At 46.0% G+C, this 21,182-nt stretch overlaps 25 non-coding genes across 25 annotated transcripts; 14 read left to right on the top strand and 11 right to left on the bottom strand.

The window, feature by feature from the left end:
- Positions 1–24: 24 nt before the first annotated feature.
- TRNAL-CAA (transfer RNA leucine (anticodon CAA)) lies at positions 25–138 on the top strand. The gene is made up of 2 exons: positions 25–62; positions 94–138. It is a non-coding gene; the product is annotated as a tRNA-Leu (tRNA).
- An 852-nt stretch (positions 139–990) lies between these two features.
- Positions 991–1,106, bottom strand: TRNAL-CAA (transfer RNA leucine (anticodon CAA)). The gene is made up of 2 exons: positions 1,069–1,106; positions 991–1,036 (listed from the first exon to the last, which is right to left on the bottom strand). It is a non-coding gene; the product is annotated as a tRNA-Leu (tRNA).
- A 244-nt stretch (positions 1,107–1,350) lies between these two features.
- On the top strand, positions 1,351–1,465 carry TRNAL-CAA (transfer RNA leucine (anticodon CAA)). The gene is made up of 2 exons: positions 1,351–1,388; positions 1,420–1,465. It is a non-coding gene; the product is annotated as a tRNA-Leu (tRNA).
- Positions 1,466–1,961: 496 nt separating this feature from the next.
- On the bottom strand, positions 1,962–2,079 carry TRNAL-CAA (transfer RNA leucine (anticodon CAA)). The gene is made up of 2 exons: positions 2,042–2,079; positions 1,962–2,007 (listed from the first exon to the last, which is right to left on the bottom strand). It is a non-coding gene; the product is annotated as a tRNA-Leu (tRNA).
- Positions 2,080–2,485: 406 nt separating this feature from the next.
- On the top strand, positions 2,486–2,603 carry TRNAL-CAA (transfer RNA leucine (anticodon CAA)). Its single transcript has 2 exons — positions 2,486–2,523; positions 2,558–2,603. It is a non-coding gene; the product is annotated as a tRNA-Leu (tRNA).
- An 858-nt stretch (positions 2,604–3,461) lies between these two features.
- On the bottom strand, positions 3,462–3,577 carry TRNAL-CAA (transfer RNA leucine (anticodon CAA)). Its single transcript has 2 exons — positions 3,540–3,577; positions 3,462–3,507 (listed from the first exon to the last, which is right to left on the bottom strand). It is a non-coding gene; the product is annotated as a tRNA-Leu (tRNA).
- A 243-nt stretch (positions 3,578–3,820) lies between these two features.
- Positions 3,821–3,936, top strand: TRNAL-CAA (transfer RNA leucine (anticodon CAA)). Its single transcript has 2 exons — positions 3,821–3,858; positions 3,891–3,936. It is a non-coding gene; the product is annotated as a tRNA-Leu (tRNA).
- A 497-nt stretch (positions 3,937–4,433) lies between these two features.
- Positions 4,434–4,550, bottom strand: TRNAL-CAA (transfer RNA leucine (anticodon CAA)). Its single transcript has 2 exons — positions 4,513–4,550; positions 4,434–4,478 (listed from the first exon to the last, which is right to left on the bottom strand). It is a non-coding gene; the product is annotated as a tRNA-Leu (tRNA).
- Positions 4,551–4,956: 406 nt separating this feature from the next.
- TRNAL-CAA (transfer RNA leucine (anticodon CAA)) lies at positions 4,957–5,074 on the top strand. The gene is made up of 2 exons: positions 4,957–4,994; positions 5,029–5,074. It is a non-coding gene; the product is annotated as a tRNA-Leu (tRNA).
- Positions 5,075–5,932: 858 nt separating this feature from the next.
- Positions 5,933–6,048, bottom strand: TRNAL-CAA (transfer RNA leucine (anticodon CAA)). Its single transcript has 2 exons — positions 6,011–6,048; positions 5,933–5,978 (listed from the first exon to the last, which is right to left on the bottom strand). It is a non-coding gene; the product is annotated as a tRNA-Leu (tRNA).
- A 243-nt stretch (positions 6,049–6,291) lies between these two features.
- TRNAL-CAA (transfer RNA leucine (anticodon CAA)) lies at positions 6,292–6,406 on the top strand. The gene is made up of 2 exons: positions 6,292–6,329; positions 6,361–6,406. It is a non-coding gene; the product is annotated as a tRNA-Leu (tRNA).
- Positions 6,407–6,905: 499 nt separating this feature from the next.
- On the bottom strand, positions 6,906–7,021 carry TRNAL-CAA (transfer RNA leucine (anticodon CAA)). Its single transcript has 2 exons — positions 6,984–7,021; positions 6,906–6,951 (listed from the first exon to the last, which is right to left on the bottom strand). It is a non-coding gene; the product is annotated as a tRNA-Leu (tRNA).
- Positions 7,022–7,427: 406 nt separating this feature from the next.
- Positions 7,428–7,545, top strand: TRNAL-CAA (transfer RNA leucine (anticodon CAA)). The gene is made up of 2 exons: positions 7,428–7,465; positions 7,500–7,545. It is a non-coding gene; the product is annotated as a tRNA-Leu (tRNA).
- An 857-nt stretch (positions 7,546–8,402) lies between these two features.
- On the bottom strand, positions 8,403–8,518 carry TRNAL-CAA (transfer RNA leucine (anticodon CAA)). Its single transcript has 2 exons — positions 8,481–8,518; positions 8,403–8,448 (listed from the first exon to the last, which is right to left on the bottom strand). It is a non-coding gene; the product is annotated as a tRNA-Leu (tRNA).
- A 243-nt stretch (positions 8,519–8,761) lies between these two features.
- Positions 8,762–8,877, top strand: TRNAL-CAA (transfer RNA leucine (anticodon CAA)). The gene is made up of 2 exons: positions 8,762–8,799; positions 8,832–8,877. It is a non-coding gene; the product is annotated as a tRNA-Leu (tRNA).
- A 503-nt stretch (positions 8,878–9,380) lies between these two features.
- TRNAL-CAA (transfer RNA leucine (anticodon CAA)) lies at positions 9,381–9,496 on the bottom strand. The gene is made up of 2 exons: positions 9,459–9,496; positions 9,381–9,426 (listed from the first exon to the last, which is right to left on the bottom strand). It is a non-coding gene; the product is annotated as a tRNA-Leu (tRNA).
- Positions 9,497–15,363: 5,867 nt separating this feature from the next.
- On the top strand, positions 15,364–15,479 carry TRNAL-CAA (transfer RNA leucine (anticodon CAA)). The gene is made up of 2 exons: positions 15,364–15,401; positions 15,434–15,479. It is a non-coding gene; the product is annotated as a tRNA-Leu (tRNA).
- Positions 15,480–16,115: 636 nt separating this feature from the next.
- Positions 16,116–16,230, bottom strand: TRNAL-CAA (transfer RNA leucine (anticodon CAA)). The gene is made up of 2 exons: positions 16,193–16,230; positions 16,116–16,161 (listed from the first exon to the last, which is right to left on the bottom strand). It is a non-coding gene; the product is annotated as a tRNA-Leu (tRNA).
- A 327-nt stretch (positions 16,231–16,557) lies between these two features.
- TRNAL-CAA (transfer RNA leucine (anticodon CAA)) lies at positions 16,558–16,673 on the top strand. The gene is made up of 2 exons: positions 16,558–16,595; positions 16,628–16,673. It is a non-coding gene; the product is annotated as a tRNA-Leu (tRNA).
- Positions 16,674–17,431: 758 nt separating this feature from the next.
- Positions 17,432–17,548, bottom strand: TRNAL-CAA (transfer RNA leucine (anticodon CAA)). The gene is made up of 2 exons: positions 17,511–17,548; positions 17,432–17,478 (listed from the first exon to the last, which is right to left on the bottom strand). It is a non-coding gene; the product is annotated as a tRNA-Leu (tRNA).
- Positions 17,549–17,791: 243 nt separating this feature from the next.
- On the top strand, positions 17,792–17,906 carry TRNAL-CAA (transfer RNA leucine (anticodon CAA)). The gene is made up of 2 exons: positions 17,792–17,829; positions 17,861–17,906. It is a non-coding gene; the product is annotated as a tRNA-Leu (tRNA).
- Positions 17,907–18,728: 822 nt separating this feature from the next.
- On the top strand, positions 18,729–18,844 carry TRNAL-CAA (transfer RNA leucine (anticodon CAA)). Its single transcript has 2 exons — positions 18,729–18,766; positions 18,799–18,844. It is a non-coding gene; the product is annotated as a tRNA-Leu (tRNA).
- Positions 18,845–19,001: 157 nt separating this feature from the next.
- Positions 19,002–19,118, bottom strand: TRNAL-CAA (transfer RNA leucine (anticodon CAA)). The gene is made up of 2 exons: positions 19,081–19,118; positions 19,002–19,048 (listed from the first exon to the last, which is right to left on the bottom strand). It is a non-coding gene; the product is annotated as a tRNA-Leu (tRNA).
- A 635-nt stretch (positions 19,119–19,753) lies between these two features.
- Positions 19,754–19,869, top strand: TRNAL-CAA (transfer RNA leucine (anticodon CAA)). Its single transcript has 2 exons — positions 19,754–19,791; positions 19,824–19,869. It is a non-coding gene; the product is annotated as a tRNA-Leu (tRNA).
- Positions 19,870–20,681: 812 nt separating this feature from the next.
- On the top strand, positions 20,682–20,797 carry TRNAL-CAA (transfer RNA leucine (anticodon CAA)). Its single transcript has 2 exons — positions 20,682–20,719; positions 20,752–20,797. It is a non-coding gene; the product is annotated as a tRNA-Leu (tRNA).
- Positions 20,798–21,182: the final 385 nt, after the last annotated feature.

Raw genomic sequence — 21,182 nt, 5'->3', positions numbered from 1 at the left:
AGGTAAGTCAGGTGGTTGAAAGTGGTCAGGATGGCCGAGCGGTCTAAGGCGCCAGACTCAAGGTGAGGAAACCTTCCGTGCTCAACGCGGGATATCTGGTCTCCGAATGGAGGCGTGGTTCGAACCCCACTTCTGACAACCACTTTTATAAATGTAATGCAAAATATATGAATAATTTTTCATTGGCTAACAGCAATCATCATCTTCAACTGCTGGTTGTGGAGTACTCGACACGACAGCTTCTTGTCTTTTCTCTTCACTTTATTTCGCTTATTTCGATCAACACTCCTCCATTCAACATCGCTCAACGTTCTTCCAGCTAACACCGCTGCCATCTTTTTCCACTTCTATGGTGAATCTGATGGATGGGTGTTTGGAATTGATGTGGTCAAGGAAATGGCTCAATGCTGGGAGGCCATGTGGCCAAATGACGAAAGTGTCATCCACATATCTCTTCCACAGGGAAGGACGCAGGGTGGACGTCTGGATGGCGTCTGATTCTACTTTTCCATGAAAACATTGGTTATCACTGGTGACAAGGGGAAGCCCATAGGGGTACCATCATTCTGTTTGTCGAAGGTGCCATTCCAGGTAAAGTAAGTGTTGGTGAGGCAATGCCGAACCAGCGCAGGTACAACCGAGTTCAGTCCATGTTGGACCAAGTCTTCAATTATTGTTAAGGTGTCAGGCACTGGGACTTTGGTAAACAGAGATACCACATCAAATCTGACGAGGATATCGTCAGGAGACAGTACCATGTACTTGACCATAGAGACCAATTGGGTTGAGTTAAGTACTGCTGAAGTGGTCTTGCCAGTGAAGGGAAGCAGAGTATCTGATAAAAAACAGGCTAGTTTGTAGGCAGGATAGTTTAATTTGTTATTACGGAGACGGAGCGACGAAATCACAACACGAGTCCAGTAGCTCGAAGGAAGGCCGTGAGAGATGGCAAAGGCTTGACGAAACTAAATGTTTTAAAATAAAAAGCCTTGTCAGAAGTGGGGTTCGAACCCACGCCTCCATTCGGAGACCAGATTGCCCGCGTTGAGCACGGAAGGCTTCACTTGCCTTGAGTCTGGCGCCTTAGACCGCTCGGCCATCCTGACCACGAACACCAACCTGATGATTTGTTCATTAGTGGGTACACTACGATATTATGGCCATTTGTGAATGGGTACAGCAGACAGACGTAGCACTGAACAGTTATAACCATAAACGCAGGGCTAGTCAAACTCAGTTACAACCAAACCCCAGTGCTGGTAAAACTCTACGGAGACTCGCAAACAGATTGAAGGGTGACGCGCGGTTTGTCCGACCTCTAATCAACAAATGCCCAGGCTGGTGTTTGTGGTCAGGATGGCCGAGCGGTCTAAGGCGCCAGACTCAAGGCGAGGAAGCCTTCCGTGCTCAACGCGGGCAATCTGGTCTCCGAATGGAGGCGTGGGTTCGAACCCCACTTCTGACAAACACTTTTATAAATTTCAAGCAAAATATATGAATTATTTTTCATTGGTTAACAACAATCATCATCTTCAATTGCTGTTTTTTTTGTATTTTTCATAAGTATTTTAGTGCAGCGTTGCAACTGGAATAACACTCATATTTAACAACATCAGCTTAATTCACTTTTACATTATTTTATAAACAGGTCAAGCCAACCAGCAGTTGAGAGGGAATGGTTGTCTCTGGTGTGGACCAATCAGTTTCAAAAACAATCATATACTACCAGAGCATGTTTTTGTTGTTTGCATGTTCACCACAAATAAATGTGGTGAATGCAGACATGATTCATTCCCAAAAAGTTTAAGTTTGGTATTTTAAAATTTTAACACAACTGTTTAATTGCCAGCAACGGTAAACCTTATTCAAATAGACAATGGCTGATGAAGGATGCGAAGATGATGCTGTTAACCAATGAAAAATTAATTAAACTTATTTTGCGTGAAATGTATTAAAACTGATGTCAGAAGTGGGGTTCGAACCCACGCCTCCATTCGGAGACCAGATTTCCCGCGTTGAGGCACGGAAGCCTTCGTTTCGCCTTGAGTCTGGCGCCTTAGACCGCTCGGCCATCCTGACCACGAGCACAAACCTGGGCATTTGTTCATTAGAGGTGGAGCAAACCGCGGTTCACCTTTCATTTCCATTCCGTAGAGTTGTATCAGCCCAGGGGGTTGGTTGTCACTGTTCACTGCTATGTCTGCATAATTTACTCATTCACAATGGCCAGAATATCGTAGTGTACCCACTAATGAACAAATGCTCAGGTTAAATTTCGATTTAAAGTTTTCGTGACTGTAGGGATTAATCTTCTTGGTTTTTTCGGTAAAGTCACGTAGAAGGGAAATAATAAATAATAAACATAATAAAATAATAAAAGAAAATACTATTACGTTTTCTTTTTTTTCTTTTATTATTTTCCTTCTACGTGACTTTACCGAAAGAACCAAGAAGATGAATGTGAATGCTCAGGTTGTTGAAAGTGGTCAGGATGGCCGAGCGGTCTAAGGCGCCAGACTCAAGGCGAAACGAAGCCTTCCGTGCCTCAACGCGGGAAATCTGGTCTCCGAATGGAGGCGTCGGTTCGAACCCCACTTCTGACAACCACTTTTATAAATGTAATGCAAAATATATGAATTATTTTTCATTGGCTAACAGCAATCATCATCTTCAACTGCGGGTTGTGTAGTGCTCGACTTGACACGACAGCTTCTTGTCTTTCCTCTTCACTTTATTTCGCTTATTTCGATCAACACTCCTCCATTCAACATCGCTCAACGTTCCTCCAGCTAACACCGCTGCTATCTTTCTCCACTTCCATGGTGAATCTGATGGATGGGTGTCTGGATTTGATGTGGTCCAGGAAATGGTTCAATGCTGGGAGGCCATGTGGCCAAATGACGAAAGTGTCATCCACATATCTCTTCCACAGTGAAGGACGCAGGGTGGACGTCTGGATGGCGTCTGATTCTAACTTTTCCATGAAAACATTGGTTATCACTGGTGACAAGGGGAAGCCCATAGGGGTACCCTCATTCTGTTTGTCGAAGGTGCCATTCCAGGTAAAGTAAGTGTTGGTGAGGCAATGCCTAACCAGCGCAGGTACAACCGAGTTCAGTCCATGTTGGACCAAGTCTTCAATTATTGTTAAGGTGTCAGGCACTGGGACCTTGGTAAACAGAGATACCACATCAAATCTGATGAAGATATCGTCAGGAGACAGTACCATGTCCTTGACCATAGAGACCAATTGGGTTGAGTGAAGTACTGCTGAAGTGGTCTTGCCAGTGAAGGGAAGCAGAGTATCTGATAGAAAACAGGCTAGTTTGTAGGCAGGAGAGTTTAATTGGTTATTACGGAGATGGAGCGACGAAATCACAACACGAGTCCAGTCGCTCGAAGGAAGGCCGTGAGAGATGGCAAAGGCTTGACGAATCTAAATGTTTTAAAATAAAAAGCCTTGTCAGAAGTGGGGTTCGAACCCACGCCTCCATTCGGAGACCAGATTGCCCGCGTTGAGCACGGAAGGCTTCGTTCGCCTTGAGTCTGGCGCCTTAGACCGCTCGGCCATCCTGACGACAAACACCAACCTGATGATTTGTTCATTAGTGGGTACACTACGATATTATGGCCACTTGTGAATAAGTACAGCAGACAGACGGAGCACTGAACAGTTATACCATAAACGCAGGGCTAGTCAAACTCATGTACAACCAAACCCCAGTGCTGGTAAAACTCTACGGAGACTCGCAAACAGATTGAAGGGTGACGCGCGGTTTGTCCGACCTCTAATCAACAAATGCCCAGGCTGGTGTTTGTGGTCAGGATGGCCGAGCGGTCTAAGGCGCCAGACTCAAGGCGAGTGAAGCTTTCCGTGCTCAACGCGGGACATCTGGTCTCTGAATGGAGGCGTGGGTTCGAACCCCACTTCTGACAAACACTTTTATAAATTTCAAGCAAAATATATGAATTATTTTTCATTGGTTAACAGCAATCATCATATTCAACTGCTGGTTTTTCTGTATTTTTCACAAGTATTTTAGTACAGCGTTGCAACTGGAATAACACTCATATTTAACAACATCAGCTTAATTCACTTTTACATTATTTTATAAACAGGTCAAGCCAACCAGCAGTTGAGAGGGAATGGTTGTCTCTGGTGTGGACCAATCAGTTTCAAAGACAATCATATACTACCAGAGCATGTTTTTTGTTGTTTGCATGTTCACCACAAATAAATGTGGTGAATGCAGACATGATTCATTCCCAAAAAGTTTAAGTTTGGTATTTTAAAATTTTAACACAACTGTTTAATTGCCAGCAACGGTAAACCTTATTCGAATAGACAATGGCTGATGAAGGATGCGAAGATGATGCTGTTAACCAATGAAAAATTAATTAAACTTATTTTGCGTGAAATGTATTAAAACTGATGTCAGAAGTGGGTTCGAACCCACGCCTCCATTCGGAGACCAGATTTCCCGCGTTGAGGCACGGAAGGCTTCGTTTCGCCTTGAGTCTGGCGCCTTAGACCGCTTGGCCATCCTGACCAAGAGCACAAACCTGGGCATTTGTTCATTAGAGGTGGAGCAAACCGCGGGTCACCTTTCATTTCCATTCCGTAGAGTTGTATCAGCCCAGGGGTTTGGTTGTCACTGTTCACTGCTATGTCTGCATAATTTACTCATTCACAATGGCCAGAATATCGTAGTGTACCCACTAATGAACAAATGCTCAGGTTAAATTTCGATTTAAAGTTTTCGTGACTGTAGGGATTAATCTTCTTGGTTTTTTCGGTAAAGTCACGTAGAAGGGAAATAATAAATAATAAACATAATAAAATAATAAAAGAAAATACTATTACGTTTTCTTTTTTTTCTTTTATTATTTTCCTTCTACGTGACTTTACCGAAAGAACCAAGAAGATGAATGTGAATGCTCAGGTTGTTGAAAGTGGTCAGGATGGCCGAGTGGTCTAAGGCGCCAGACTCAAGGCGAAACGAAGCCTTCCGTGCCTCAAAGCGGGAAATCTGGTCTCCGAATGGAGGCGTCGGTTCGAACCCCACTTCTGACAACCACTTTTATAGATGTAATGCAAAATATATGAATTATTTTTCATTGGCTAACAGCAATCATCATCTTCAACTGCGGGTTGTGTAGTGCTCGACTTGACACGACAGCTTCTTGTCTTTCCTCTTCACTTTATTTCGCTTATTTAGATCAACACTCCTCCATTCAACATCGCTCAACGTTCCTCCAGCTAACACCGCTGCTATCTTTCTCCACTTCCATGGTGAATCTGATGGATGGGTGTCTGGATTTGATGTGGTCCAGGAAATGGTTCAATGCTGGGAGGCCATGTGGCCAAATGACGAAAGTGTCATCCACATATCTCTTCCACAGTGAAGGACGCAGGGTGGACGTCTGGATGGCGTCTGATTCTAACTTTTCCATGAAAAGATTGGTTATCACTGGTGACAAGGGGAAGCCCATAGGGGTACCCTCATTCTGTTTGTCGAAGGTGCCATTCCAGGTAAAGTAAGTGTTGGTGAGGCAATGCCGAACCAGCGCAGGTACATCCGAGTTCAGTCCATGTTGGACCAAGTCTTCAATTATTGTTAAGGTGTCAGGCACTGGGACCTTGGTAAACAGAGATACCACATCAAATCTGACGAGGATATCGTCAGGAGACAGTACCATGTCCTTGACCATAGAGACCAATTGGGTTGAGTGAAGTACTGCTGAAGTGGTCTTGCCAGTGAAGGGAAGCAGAGTATCTGATAGAAAACAGGCTAGTTTGTAGGCAGGAGAGTTTAATTGGTTATTACGGAGACGGAGCGACGAAATCACAACACGAGTCCAGTAGCTCGAAGGAAGGCCGTGAGAGATGGCAAAGGCTTGACGAAACTAAATGTTTTAAAATAAAAAGCCTTGTCAGAAGTGGGGTTCGAACCCACGCCTCCATTCGGAGACCAGATTGCCCGCGTTGAGCACGGAAGGCTTCGTTCGCCTTGAGTCTGGCGCCTTAGACCGCTCGGCCATCCTGACGACAAACACCAACCTGATTATTTGTTCATTAGTGGGTACACTACGATATTATGGCCACTTGTGAATAAGTACAGCAGACAGACGGAGCACTGAACAGTTATACCATAAACGCAGGGCTAGTCAAACTCATGTACAACCAAACCCCAGGGCTTGTAAAACTCTACGGAGACTCGCAAATATATTGAAGGGTGAACCGTGGTTTGCCCGACCTCTAATGAACAAATGCCCAGGTTGGTGTTTGTGGTCAGGATGGCCGAGCGGTCTAAGGTGCCAGACTCAAGGCGAAGAAGCCTTCCGTGCTCAACGCGGGACATCTGGTCTCCGAATGGAGGCGTGGGTTCGAACCCCACTTCTGACAAACACTTTTATAAATTTCAAGCAAAATATATGAATTATTTTCATTGGTTAACAACAATCAGCATCTTCAATAGCTGTTTTTTTTTTATTTTTCATAAGTATTTTAGTGCAGCGTTGCAACTGGAATAACACTCATATTTAACACCATCATCTTAATTAACTTTTACATTATTTTATAAACAGGTCAAGCCAACCAGCAGTTGAGAGGGAATGGCTGGCTCTGGTGTGGAACAATCAGTTTCAAAGACAATACACATACTACCAGAGCATGTTTTTGTTGTTTGCATGTTCACCACAAGTATATGTGGTTAATGCAGACATGATTCATTCTCAAAAGGTTTAAGTTTGGTGTTTTAAGATTTTAACACAACTGTTTAATTACCAGCAACGGTAAACCCTATTCGAATAGACAATGGCTGATGAAGGAGACGTAGATAATTGCTGTTAACCAATGAAAAATTAATTCAACTTATTTTGCGTGAAATGTATAAAAAAACTGATGTCAGAAGTGGGGTTCGAAAGCACGCCTCCAATCGGAGACCAGATATCCGGCGTTGAGCACGGAAGGCTTCTCTCGCCTTGAGTCTGGCGCCTTAGACCGCTCGGCCATCCTGACCACGAGCACCAACCTGGGCATTTATTCATTAGAGGTGGAGCAAACCGCGGGTCACCTTTCATTTCCATTCCGTAGAGTTGTATCAGCCCAGGGGTTTGGTTGTCACTGTTCACTGCTATGTCTGCATTATTTACTCATTCACAATGGCCAGAATATCGTAGTGTACCCACTAATGAACAAATGCTCAGGTTAAATTTCGATTTAAAGTTTTCGTGACTGTAGGGATTAATCTTCTTGGTTTTTTCGGTAAAGTCACGTAGAAGGGAAATAATAAATAATAAACATAATAAAATAATAAAAGAAAATACTATTACGTTTTCTTTTTTTTCTTTTAGTATTTTCCTTCTACGTGACTTTACCGAAAGAACCAAGAAGATGAATGTGAATGCTCAGGTTGTTGAAAGTGGTCAGGATGGCCGAGCGGTCTAAGGCGCCAGACTCAAGGCGAAACGAAGCCTTCCGTGCCTCAACGCGGGAAATCTGGTCTCCGAATGGAGGCGTCGGTTCGAACCCCACTTCTGACAACCACTTTATAAATGTAATGCAAAATATATGAATTATTTTTCATTGGCTAACAGCAATCATCATCTTCCACTGCGGGTTGTGTAGTGCTCGACTTGACACGACAGCTTCTTGTCTTTCCTCTTCACTTTATTTCGCTTATTTCGATCAACACTCCTCCATTCAACATCGCTCAACGTTCCTCCAGCTAACACCGCTGCTGTCTTTCTCCACTTCCATGGTGAATCTGATGGATGGGTGTCTGGATTTGATGTGGTCCAGGAAATGGTTCAATGCTGGGAGGCCATGTGGCCAAATGACGAAAGTGTCATCCACATATCTCTTCCACAGTGAAGGACGCAGGGTGGACGTCTGGATGGCGTCTGATTCTAACTTTTCCATGAAAAGATTGGTTATCACTGGTGACAAGGGGAAGCCCATAGGGGTACCCTCATTCTGTTTGTCGAAGGTGCCATTCCAGGTAAAGTAAGTGTTGGTGAGGCAATGCCGAACCAGCGCAGGTACATCCGAGTTCAGTCCATGTTGGACCAAGTCTTCAATTATTGTTAAGGTGTCAGGCACTGGGACCTTGGTAAACAGAGATACCACATCAAATCTGACGAGGATATCGTCAGGAGACAGTACCATGTCCTTGACCATAGAGACCAATTGGGTTGAGTGAAGTACTGCTGAAGTGGTCTTGCCAGTGAAGGGAAGCAGAGTATCTGATAGAAAACAGGCTAGTTTGTAGGCAGGAGAGTTTAATTGGTTATTACGGAGACGGAGCGACGAAATCACAACACGAGTCCAGTAGCTCGAAGGAAGGCCGTGAGACATGGCAAAGGCTTGACGAAACTAAATGTTTTAAAATAAAAAGCCTTGTCAGAAGTGGGGTTCGAACCCACGCCTCCATTCGGAGACCAGATTGCCCGCGTTGAGCACGGAAGGCTTCGTTCGCCTTGAGTCTGGCGCCTTAGACCGCTCGGCCATCCTGACGACAAACACCAACCTGATTATTTGTTCATTAGTGGGTACACTACGATATTATGGCCACTTGTGAATAAGTACAGCAGACAGACGGAGCACTGAACAGTTATACCATAAACGCAGGGCTAGTCAAACTCATGTACAACCAAACCCCAGGGCTTGTAAAACTCTACGGAGACTCGCAAATATATTGAAGGGTGAACCGTGGTTTGCCCGACCTCTAATGAACAAATGCCCAGGTTGGTGTTTGTGGTCAGGATGGCCGAGCGGTCTAAGGCGCCAGACTCAAGGCGAGTGAAGCCTTCCGTGCTCAACGCGGGACATCTGGTCTCCGAATGGAGGCGTGGGTTCGAACCCCACTTCAGACAAACACTTTTATAAATTTCAAGCAAAATATATGAATTATTTTTCATTGGTTAACAACAATCAGCATTATTTGGTTATGCCGCATTGGCGGTGGTACACAAGTACAATTAACGAGTTACATAAATACATTCGTTAACAAAACTCCCTTAAAATAATGTCTTTACTCGGCGACGTTTCAGGCAATGACCCTTCTTCATAGCACACATGGCAGCTAAGAGGACGTCTGCCGTGGAGATGGAGTAACACTTTGACGTCGTGTGCGGGTGTCACGTGGATTGTTTAATCTCAGGGCCGCCGTGAGAGATGGCGATGGCGAGACTAAAGGTGCCATTCAGATTAATTGAACACAAAAATACCGTGCAACAAACAAGTTGTAAAAGTCAATACGGATATTAAAAACGAGACCAAAAATATAAAATTAGGAACTGTCAAAGTACATGAAAGTTTCTTTTAAATGTACACTGCATATTAACTGTTCGGCAAAAAATTGCAAAAAAAAATACTATGTCAGAAGTGGGGTTCGAACCCACGCCTCCATTCGGAGACCAGATATCCCGCGTTGAGCACGGAAGGCTTCACTCGCCTTGAGTCTGGCGCCTTAGACCGCTCGGCCATTCTGACTTAGGGACTCCAACTTTGCCGTGCGGCTTATAAGTGGTGGGCAGAACGCACGTGTTCACGTTCATAACGCGTCGTGTTCACATTAACATTCGCGTTCGTCAATAACACTGCCTTCAAAGTGTGTGGGGGGGGGGGGGGTTATAACAGGCAACTTCTTGTACAATGGCCCTTCAGTAACACGTAACTTGCTTTGTTAGTTCTGTAACACATACTCTATAACACGTGTTGACATCAACAGTACAGTCCTATGCAACGTAATGTTTTTATGTAGCTGTACATCTCTCTCACACGAAGACACTTACTTTAAAAAAAAGTAACAAATCGTGACCAACATCGCATCAAGCCACGCGATTATGCGTTTCGTTCGGCTATTATACAGATTTAAACTCCACCGTTTATTTTTTTCGATTTAAAGCTTTCGTGACTGCAGGGATTCATCTTCTTGGTTCTTTCGGTAAAGTCACGTAGAATGGAAATAATAAATTAATAAAAATAAAACAATAAAATAATTATCTCAATTCTCTTATTTTATTATGTTTTATTTTTATTAATGTATTATTTCCATCCCCCGTTTATGTCATTTTGTTTGAGGGTCGTGAAATGCTTTTTTTCTTCTTCTTCTAGATTTACGTTTTAAAATGCGCGTATCTTGTTCAGGGAGGCAATTGAAGTGGATGAAATGTCAGGCCTCTTTGCCACCACGCCGTGCACAAATCCGTCCATAGGGGGCAGTGTTGGGGGCCTGCGACAGATTGACACCGTGTGGACCCCCCCCCCCCCACAAAGCGCGGGCCCCCCCCCAAAAAAACCGCGGGGCCCGGGGCAGTCACCCCGATTCTCCGTGCGTGCTTAGGGACGTCTCCTAAGGACGCAAAAGGAAGCGACGTAATTCAAGATAAGTCAATATAAAACATATATATAACACCGTATGAATAGCAATCAATGTGTTCGTTGTGTATTTGCACGTTTGAATATGTTCGTGTTCATCGTTATTAAAGGTAACTTAAATAGCTAAATTATATCGTGCAATGTGTATTCGTTAAAATATTAATTCAGTTGATATGCTTAAACGTCATCTATGTTAATGCCCCGAACCATATTTTCCTTCATCAACTTTGAGAATTTACATTTGCGGATTGAATTTTCGCAAAGGTAGGCGGGGAGCGGTGGTGCAGCGGTTAGCGCTACGCTGCGCTACGAGCTCGATTACCGCTCACGGCCAACACCGGTGACGGATTATCTGAACCGGTCCTGGGTCTCCCCTAGTTCGACTCAGCCTCAAAGGAGTACCTGATGAAGTATGTCAACGTCGCCACTGGGGAGACAAAGACGGCCGAGCGTGACACTGGCCACCCACCCCCTCTCGTATCGCGTCGATCTTCTCGCTAACAGCCCGAGTCTTTGGAGAGGCACGGACGCGTAGAAGTGAAGTCCAACAATGCAGACACGACTCCGCTGCTGCTGAATGTGAAATTTGTGGTGGTGCTTTGCTGTATATCTACATCAGCCGTGCGAAAGTAGAAGATGAAGAAATCTCAGCAAATGTGTGTTTTGTTGTTGTCGCTTCTGCTGCAGCTACGACAACGCCAAAGCCCATGCGGGTCTTGTTACCGCCGACAAAGAGGGCCGAGGGCATTCACCAATCTCCTCGTTTCCTCTCGCGCGAGGCGTACGCGGATCGCGCTCAACGCTCCGTGAAATCCAATTTGGCCGATTTGGTCAATCGCATTTGGCCGATTTGGTAAATTGCATTTGGCCGATTTGGTCAATCGCATTTGGCCAATGTCACGCGCTGTTAGCGCGGCTTCGGCACGGCGCTGCGGTGGCGAATGGCCACGAGCTGGAGACGGTAATTGTTGAGTAAAGAAATTCACGGCTAGGGTTTCGGGGGATAAACAAAAAAACAAACCAAACAGACGATCAATTAGTTCACTGAATAACTACGAAGCTAAACAATGTTTTTATTTTATTTTACCAGGTAAGGCTCACTGAGCTCTATACTGTTTAGCTCTTTTTCAGAAGCGACCTGGCCACAAATGATAGCTCAAGGAAGTGGCTTATCATCACGTGGAAATTTATAGCAGCCAAATACTCTAAGCGCATTTTTCTAAATGTGGAGGGAAAAACTGGAGGACCCGGAGAAAAATCCACGCAACCACGGGGAGAACATCTAAGATCCAAATATACAGCCGCCAGGGTTCGGATCGAAACCACGACCTCTTGTATACTTGTGAGGCAGTTAACATCTCACTACCGTGGCACCTCATGAGTTGCGGTATGAGATGCGGTGTGAGATGCGGTGTTTGGAGATGCTGGGGGCATCACAATTTAAGTCCCCAATAAATACAAACCCTGACATTCATACAACGCGGGGTGTTGAAGGAATAAACGAATGAAAGAAGGGAAGGCTTTCATCCAGCAGTGGATTGCCAAGAAGACCTGATCGTGTTCGTGCAGGAAGCCTTTGGCCGAGTCTGAGAACGCGGTGGCTTTTGTCTCTGCGTTAAAGCCGTCGCAGCTCCGCGCAGACTCGGGCTCCTCTGACCGCCCCGACACCGGAATGGAAATTGCCCCCCTCTCCGAGATTTATCGACCTTCCAAATCGCTTCCAGCTGCCTGGCTCAGTCGGAAGGGAACAGGGCGCTAGAGAGCTGAGCTGGCTCCAAGAGCCGGCGCACACACCACGACACATTCGCTGTCAGGCGTGGCTGAGCGACGGGGCGAGGGCAGTTGGAAGCGAGGGTTGGGCAACGTCCCTATCGCCAAATCTTGATGAGATAATAAATAAATACGCGTTGATAAATACATTGTTTACATTGCGGCCAGGGCTTAGTCAAGCCTGCAAGTTACGAGAAAAGCCATTCAAAGGAAAAATACACTTTCCCGAACGCTGCCAGTTTGGCTTTGAATAGATTACCTGCGTAAGACAGTGCCACTAGATTACAATAGTCTATACGCTTAAATATAATCCCGTATTATGGTACTCCTATAATCCTATTAATATAACAAACAAAAAAATTCTCAAACATTACGTGCATAAACTCGCCAAAATAATTCCTTGAAAAGTGTTTGGGACTCGACTGAAATTAAGCGCTAATAATTACTATCAACATTCTCAATCCACCAATGTTTGAAGGCCTCTTCACGTCACGCCACAGAACAGGGGCGACGGTGGGAATGGTCACGGCTGGACTTGTTCCGATACGACTCGTCGCCGATGTTAGCTGCTACCCGAAGATCGAACTTAGGTCGACGGTTTAATAGCGCAGCGTGCGAACCACTGCGCCACCACTCCACCTCGATGTTGATGATGCAAAATAACAAACTCATGTGCCGATATCAGGAAGCCACTGGAGCTTATGCACTTTTAATTGTGGTTGAAAACTCATTCCTTTAGAACTGTTTTTGTTCTGCTGTTTAGTTTGTTGTCCAACATCCACACAGGGCTTGCTTACACGATGTGAGCCAAGCCTATATCGGACTCATAAACGTGGTGACTAAATAAACGGGACAAAAAACGTCAAAGTGTGCAAAGGAAGCACGGAGAGACGGATGCTTGGCATGACATTGAGAGACAGAAAGTGTAGAACTCGCGAAGCACAGAACACACAGGCGGGTTAATTGCATCATTCAAACGTGTAATGTGCAGCACTGTATGTTGAACTTCTTTCGCACCGTACGTAGCCAACCGTGTGGCGCAGGGGTCGGGAACCTTTTTGACTGGGAGAGCCATAAAAGCCAAATATTTCTAAATATATTTCATTGAGAGCCATATAGTATTTTTAACGTATAATAAATTAAATATGTCTTACTTTTAATGCGACTTCTGGTCACGGGACCCGTCCGCGTGAAATTTATCTTCAAAACTAATTTCTGTTTACTTTAAAATGACACAGTATTATTAAGCAATATTACAAGTTTTTTTTTAAATCAGTTCCAAACTGATTTTTTTTTTATTTTCAACTCAAAATTGTCTGGGAGCCATATGCCGTCACCGGAAGAGCCATATATGGCTCGCGAGCCATAGGTTCCCGACCGCTGGTGTGGCGTAAGGACAACGAACTAAACGCAAGTGGCAGTTCTAGAGGTGGGCTTGGCACAGGACACGTCGATTGGCAATGGTCAAGAATAAATACAGAGTGAGAGCCAAGGAATGGAACGCGTCCGTTATGTACACAGTTCGGCTCCTTCCACCATGGAGACGGAGCGAGGACATCAGCCTCGTGTCGAGATGCTCACGTGGATTATAGTAAATCACAGGACGGCGCGAGTTTTGGCGTCAGCTTGGGGTGAGAGGCATTAATCCAGCAGTGGATTGACCAAGACTGACGATGATGGCCACATCGCTGAGAGGAATGTCTCTGATGGTCGATTCCTGGTCACGGCTGTCATCAGTGGCGATTATCTGAATCGGTCGTGGGCATCCTCTGGGTAGATTCAGCCTTAAGTGGTACGGTGCACACATTGGTACTGTACCGTAGTAGGGAGACAAAGGCGGCGGGGAGGGGGTGTGCATATGACCACTTTACCACATTCGTTGTGCAACGTGCCAGCTATATAATACAATAGGGGCTCGCTAACAGCACAGGGTAGTCCGGTTTTTCACCCCACATTTAGCAACGTGGGTTTGGAGTATTTGGCTGCTATACATTCCCTACACGATAAGCCACTTCGTTGAGCTATACAGCTCAGTGGGCCTGACCTGGTAAAATAATAAAAAAACAATAGTTTAGCTTTAGTACTCGCCCCAACAGCTTGCGTGGATCTATGCATTCCGTGTGTACGGTCTACTTATTGTGCACCGCTCGCGTGAGATCGTCGCAGCTGAGCGAGAAGACATTTATTTACGAGCTTGGGACGAACCCTCGACGTTTCGTTTAAAGGCTTTGATGCGAGCCCGCTTGGGCGAGCTGCAAGGCAGTGGGTTTTTTTGTTTTGCTCTCTGTGTGCGAGCTCACGAGAAGGATCTTGCGCGCGCCTGGCGCGTCTCACGCAGCGGTAACCCGCAGCCTCTTCTTAGGCTCGAGAGAACACAAATAAAACAAGCGCATCTTGTAAGTGAACGAGAAGTGAATTCAACTGTTTTAGTTACTTTTTTTTTACCGAGGCATTCATTGCCCTGCCACGCGTGCTCATGTGTCCACCCCCCCCCCCCCCCCGTCTGTGCTGTAACTCAATTAATGCCAGCGTGAGTATGTATATGTTTAGGATAGGTAGGAATAAAGACAACGGTTTTGTTTTGCCATCTCGAATGCATGTACTGTAATTACAAATTAAACAAAAATGTAACCACGTTCGTCAAAAAAAACATTGGTTATAAAAGAGGAAAAGTTTATAGTATAAAACGACGTAATGTAAACTGAAGTAAGATAAAGATTGCAACATAGAATACGACAACATGATGATGATGATGCAGGCAGTGATGAGAAGGAAACTGGTCACCACGTAAGTCTACAACAACCGGTCATGCATTATTAAATTATTAATTTATTCAGGATACGTATCTTGTTCCTTTGTCAAGATGTCTGCAGCGAATTCACGAGGAGTTGTGTTTGTTACACAAGTTGGAAGGAGCAAAACCGGAAAAAACCCAAGCCTTGCGCGAGGGGACAACCCTCAATCCCCGTACAGATGGAAACAGACGGGGATTCGTCCACTTTAATTACTGTCTCCGTCAAGACGACTCTAGCCTTGGCATATTTACGTGCACTGAAGAAGGCCCGTTGCTGGAAACGTCACCTGTTATATATATTTAGTTGTTGATGTTCATTTGCAAGCGTGCTGTGTGCTATATTTAAAGAGACGTGGGTGAACTCACTCTTTGACCTGCCACTGATAAACCACATGGCTGGGCGGGGGTTCCCAATGTCAGGATGGCCGAGCGGTCTAAGGCGCCAGACTCAAGGCGAGTGATGCCTTCCGTGCTCAACGCGGGACATCTGGTCTCCGAATGGAGGCGTGGGTTCGAACCCCTCTTCTGACAAGACTTTTTGTTTCATAACATTTAGTCTCGCCAAGCCTTCGCCATCTCTCACGGCCTCCCTTCGAGCTCCTGGACTCGTGTTGTGATTTCGTCGCTCCGTCTCCGTGGAGGTCATCCCCGGGGCTTGAGACTCAAGCGACGTGATGGCTGTTTGTGAATTCGCCGAGGTGTGCGTGGTCAGGATGTCCGAGCAATCTCGGGAGCCAGACTTCTGGTTTCCGACTGGAGGCGTGGATTCGAACCCAGCTCCATGACATCAGTTTTTATATCATTATGAGAGTTTTTTCTTTTTCTTTGCATTTTGACTGCTTGTGTTGTGGTTATTGCAAACATGATGCCTTGGATAAAGGTGTCAGTTTTTTGTACCAGTTGAAATGGTCAAAACCTATTACTATATTTTGCCACTGGTAAAGGAGATGTCTCATAGTGTAAAGACTTTTTATTTTATAACATTTAGTCTCGCCAAGCCTTCGCCATCTCTCACGGCCTTCCTTCGGTATCCTGGACTCGTGTTGTGATTTCTGTCGCTGTGTCTCTGTGTTAATCAATGAAAAATAATTCATATATTTTTCATTAAATGTATAAAATTGGTTGTCAGAAGTGGTATATATTTTGATTGAAATCTATAAAATTGCATGTCAGAAGTTGGGTTCGAACCCACGCCTCCATTCGGAGACCAGATGTCCCGCCTTGAGCACGGAAGGTTTCCTCGCCTTGAGTCTGGCGCCTTAGACCGCTCGGCCATCCTGACCACGGCAACCAACCTGGGCATTTGTTCATTAGAGGTGGAGCAAACCGCGGGTCACCCTTCAATATACTTGCGAGTCTCCGAAGAGTTTTACCAGCCCTGGGGTTTGGTTGTAACTGAGTTTGACCAGCCCTGAGTTTATGCATACCACTTTCCTGCGGAGGGAGCTGGTAGGAACGTTGGGTTGTTCGGTCAATGGCCAGGGTCAACGGACGGCGGCGTGGTGTATTCCGCAAATATGCCGGACTGTGAGGGCGTGCACAAGCCGGCGTGAGAAGGTTAAACGTTGAGTACCACTGATAAACCACATGCCTGGGCTGGGACTCCCAAGTCAGAATGGCCGAGCGTTCTAAGGCGCCAGACTCAAGGCAAATGAGGCCTTCCGTGCTCAACGCGGGACATCTGGTCTCAGAATGGAGGCGTGGGTTCGAACCCCACTTTTGACAAGACTTTCTATTTTTTAACATTTAGTCTCGCCAAGCCTTCGCCATCTCTCACGGCCTCCCGTCAATCTCCTGGACTCGTGATGTGATTTCGTCGCTCCGTCTCCTTGGAGGACCATCTCCTGGGCTTGAGACTCAAGCGAAATGATGGCTGTTTGTGAATTAGCCGAGGCGTGCGTGGTCAGGATGGCCGAGCAGTCTCGGGAGCCAGATTCAAGGCGAGGTAAGCCTTCCGTGCTCAACGTGGGGACTTCTGGTCTCCGACTGGAGGCGTGGATTCGAACCCAGCTCCATGACATCAGTTTTTTTTACATTTCACGCAAAATAAGTTTAAATATTTTCAGCCGTTGTCTATTCGAATAGGGTTCACCGTTTCTGGCAATGAAACAGTTGTGTTCAGATGTTAAAACACCAATCTGAAACCTCTTGCAAGGAATCATGTCTGCATTAACCACATATACTTGTGGTGAACATGCAAACAAAAAAACATGCTCTGGTCGTATGTGTATTGTAATTGAAACTGATTGTTCCACGACAGAGACAGCCATTGCCAATCAACTGCTGGTTGGCTTGACCTGTTTATAAAGTAATGTAAAAGTGAATTAAGATGGTTGTGTTAACTGTGAGTTTCATTCCATATGTACCTTTGCACTAAAATACTTATACAAAATACATATAAACCAGCAGTTGAAGATGATCATTGTTGTTGTTACCCACTGAAAAAGAATTCATATATTTTGCATGAAATGTATAAAAGAGGTTGTCAGAAGTGGGGTTCGAACCCACGCCTACCATTCGGAGACCAGATGTCCCGCGTTGAGCACGGAAGGCTTCACTCGCCTTGAGTCTGGCGCCTTAGACCGCTCGGCCATCCTGACCACGAGCACCAACCTGGGCATTTGTTCATTAAAGGTGGAGCAAACCGCGGTCACCCTTCAATATACTTGCGAGTCTCCGAAGAGTTTTACCAGCCTTGTGGTTTGGTTGTAACTGAGCTTGACTTGCGCTGAGTTTATGATTATAACCGTTCAGTGCTACGTCTGTCTGCTGTACTCATTCACAAATGGCCAGAATATTGTAGTGTACCTACTAATGAACAAATGCCCAGAATGGAGCTCGTGGTCAGGATGGCCGAGCGGTCTAAGGCGCCAGACTCAAGGCGAGGAAGCCTTCCGTGCTCAACGCGGGACATCTGGTCTCCAAATGCAGGCGTGGGTTCGAACCCCACTTCTGACAAGACTTTTTGTTTTATAACATTTAGTCTCGCCAAGCCTTCGCCATCTCTCACGGCCTCCCGTCGATTTCCTGGACTCGTGTTGTGATTTCCTCGCTCCGTCTCCGTGGAGGCCATCCCCGGGGCTTGAGACTCAAGCGACGTGATGGCTGTTTGTCAATTAGCTTAAGCGTGCGTGGTCAGGATGGCCGAGCAGTCTCGGGAGCCAGATTCAAGGCGAGGACGCTTTCCGTGCTCAACGCGGGGACTTCTGATCTCCGACTGGAGGCGTGGATTCAAACCCAGCTCCATGACATCAGCCTTTATACATTTCACGCAAAATAAGTTGAATTATTTTCAGCCGTTGTTTATTCGAATAGGGTTTACCGTTGCTGGCAATAAAACAGTTGTGTTCAGATGTTAACACACCAAACTTAAACCTTTTGCAATGAATCGTGTCTGTTTTCACCACATTTCCTCGTGGTGAACATGCAAACAAAAAAAACATGCCCTGGTAATATGTGTATTGTATTTGAAACTGATTGTTCCACACCAGAGACAGCCATTGCCATTCAACTGCTGGTTGGCTTGACCTATTTATAAAGTAATGTAAAAGTGAATTAAGATAATTGTGTTAAATGTGAGTTTCAATCCAGTTGCACCTTTGCACAAAAATACTTGTGAAAAATACATATACACCAGCAGTTGAAGATGATGATTGCTGTTATATATTTCGTTTTGATCTTCATTGACAAGGGTGCTGTGTGCTATATTTAGAGAGACGTGGGTGAACTCACGCTTTGGCCTGCCACTGATAAACCACATGACTCGGCTTGGATTCCCATGTCAGGATGGCCGAGCGGTCTAAGGCGCCCGACTCAAGGCGAGGAAACCTTCCGTGCTCAACTCGGGAAAATCTGGTCTCCAAATGGAGGCGTGGGTTCGAACCCCACTTCTGACAAGACTTTTTCTTTTTTAACATTTAGTCTCGCCAAGCCTTCGCCATTTCTCACGGCCTTCCTTCGGTATCCTGGACTCGTGTTGTGATTTCGTCGCTCTGTCCGTGTTAATCAATGAAAAAAAAATCATACATTTTGCATGAAATGTATAAAATTGGTTGTCAGAAGTGGGGTTCGAACCCACGCCTCCATTGCGGAGACCAGATGTCCCGCGTTGAGCACGGAAGGCTTCACTCGCCTTGAGTCTGGCGCCTTAGACCGCTCGGCCATCCTGACCACGGCCACCAACCTGGGCATTTGTTCATTAGAGGTGGAGCAAACCGCGGGTCACCCTTCAATATACTTGAGATTCTCCGAAGAGTTTTACCAGCCCTGGGGTTTGGTTGTAACTGAGTTTTACCAGCCCTGAGTTTATGCTTAACACATTCCTGCGGAGGGAGCTGGTAGGAACGTTGGGTTGTTCGGTCAATGGCCACGGTCAACGGCGGCGTGGTGTATTCCGCAAATATGCCAGACTGTGAGGGCGGGCACAAGCCGGCGTGAGAAGGTTAAATGTTGAGTTTTATAAGGGCACCACGGGGTGACCAGCCCTTCCTTACCCAGCCCCACTCGTCCCACCCCCACCCAGCCCCTCACCTACCTCCCCTCCCCACCCAGCCCCACCCAGCACCTCCCCACCCTCCCCTCCCCACCCAGCCCCTCCCTCCCCACCCAGCCCCTCCCAGCACGACGGACGGACGGACACAATAATCCCCTGTGGGCTGGTGGAACCAGGAGGTTCCTTCCAGTATGTGTTACAACGGTTGTGCTGGGCAGTTGTTGTCCCGGGTGTCGCTCGACGCGCTGCCACGCTTGATGCGTGTTCATCCATTCTAGCACCATCCTGGCACCATCCTGGTTCAATGTTCGTGGTCCGGATGGCCGAGCGGTATAAGGCGCCAGACTCAAGGCAAGTGAAGCCTTCCGTGCTCAACGCGGGACATCTGGTCTCCGAATGGAGGCGTGGGTTCGAATCCCACTTCTGACAAGACTTTTTATTTCATATCATTTAGTCTCGCTAAGCCTTCGGCCTCCCTTCAAGCAACTGGACTCGTCTTGTGATTTCGTCGCTCCGTCTCCGTGGAGGTCATCCCCGGGGCTTGAGACTCAAGCGACATGATGGCTGTTTGTGAATTTGCCTAGACGTGCGTGGTCACGATGGCCGAGCAGTCTCGGGAGCCAGATTCAAGGCGAGGAAGCCTTCCAAGCTCAACGCGGGGACTTCTGATCTTCGACTGGAGGCGTGGATTCAAACCCAGCTCCATGACATCAGTTTTTATACATTTCACGCAAAATAAGTTGAATTATTTTCAGCCGTTGTCTATTCGAATAGGGTTTACCGTTTCTGGCAATGAAACATTTGTGTTCAGATGTTAAAACACCGAACTGAAACCTTTTGTAAGGAATCATGTCTGTTTTCACCACATTTCCTCGTGGTGAACATGTAAACAAAAAAAACATGCTATGGTCGTATTTGTATTGTATTTGAAACTGATTGTGCCACACCAGAGACAGCCATTGCCAATCAACTGCTGGTTGGCTTGACCTGTTTATAAAGTAGTGTAAAAGTGAATAAAGATGATTGTGTTAAATGTGAGTTTCATTCCAGTTGCACCTTTGCACTAAAATACTTGTGAAAAATACATATACACCAGCAGTTGAAGACGATGATTGCTATTATATATATTTCGTTTTGATGTTCATTGACAAGGGTGCTGTGTGCTATATTTAGCGAGACGTGGGTGAACTCACGCTTTGGCCTGCCACTGATAAACCAAATGGCTCGGGTTAAATTCCCATGTCAGGATGGCCGAGCGGTCTAAGGCGCCAGACTCAAGGCGAGTGAAGCCTTCCGTGCTCAACGCGGGACATCTGGTCTCCGAATGGAGGCGTGGGTTCGAACCCCACTTCTGACAAGACTTTTTATTTTTTAACATTTAGTCTCGCCAAGCCTTCGCCATCTCTCACGGCCTCCCGTCGATCTCCTGGACTCGTGATGTGATTTCGTCGCTCCGTCTCCGTGGAGGACATCCCCGGGGCTTGAGACTCAAGCGACATGATGGCTGTTTGTGAATTAGCCGAGGCGTGCGTGGTCAGGATGGCCGAGCAGTCTCGGGAGCCAGATTCAAGGCGAGTGAAGCCTTCCGTGCTCAACGTGGGGACTTCTGGTCTCCGACTGGAGGCGTGGATTCGAACCCAGCTCCATGACATCAGTTTTTATACATTTCACGCAAAATAAGTTTAATTATTTTCAGCCGTTGTCTATTTGAATAGGGTTTACCGTTTCTGTCAATGAAACAG

The sequence above is a fragment of the Lethenteron reissneri genome, chromosome 16 (assembly GCF_015708825.2).
Source record: "Lethenteron reissneri isolate LAM-NWPU_2019-01 chromosome 16, ASM1570882v1, whole genome shotgun sequence".
Taxonomy (NCBI): Eukaryota; Metazoa; Chordata; class Hyperoartia; order Petromyzontiformes; family Petromyzontidae; genus Lethenteron; species Lethenteron reissneri.
The sequence above is the reverse complement of the archived record's forward strand: the minus strand, read 5'-3'. Positions and strand labels throughout refer to the sequence as shown.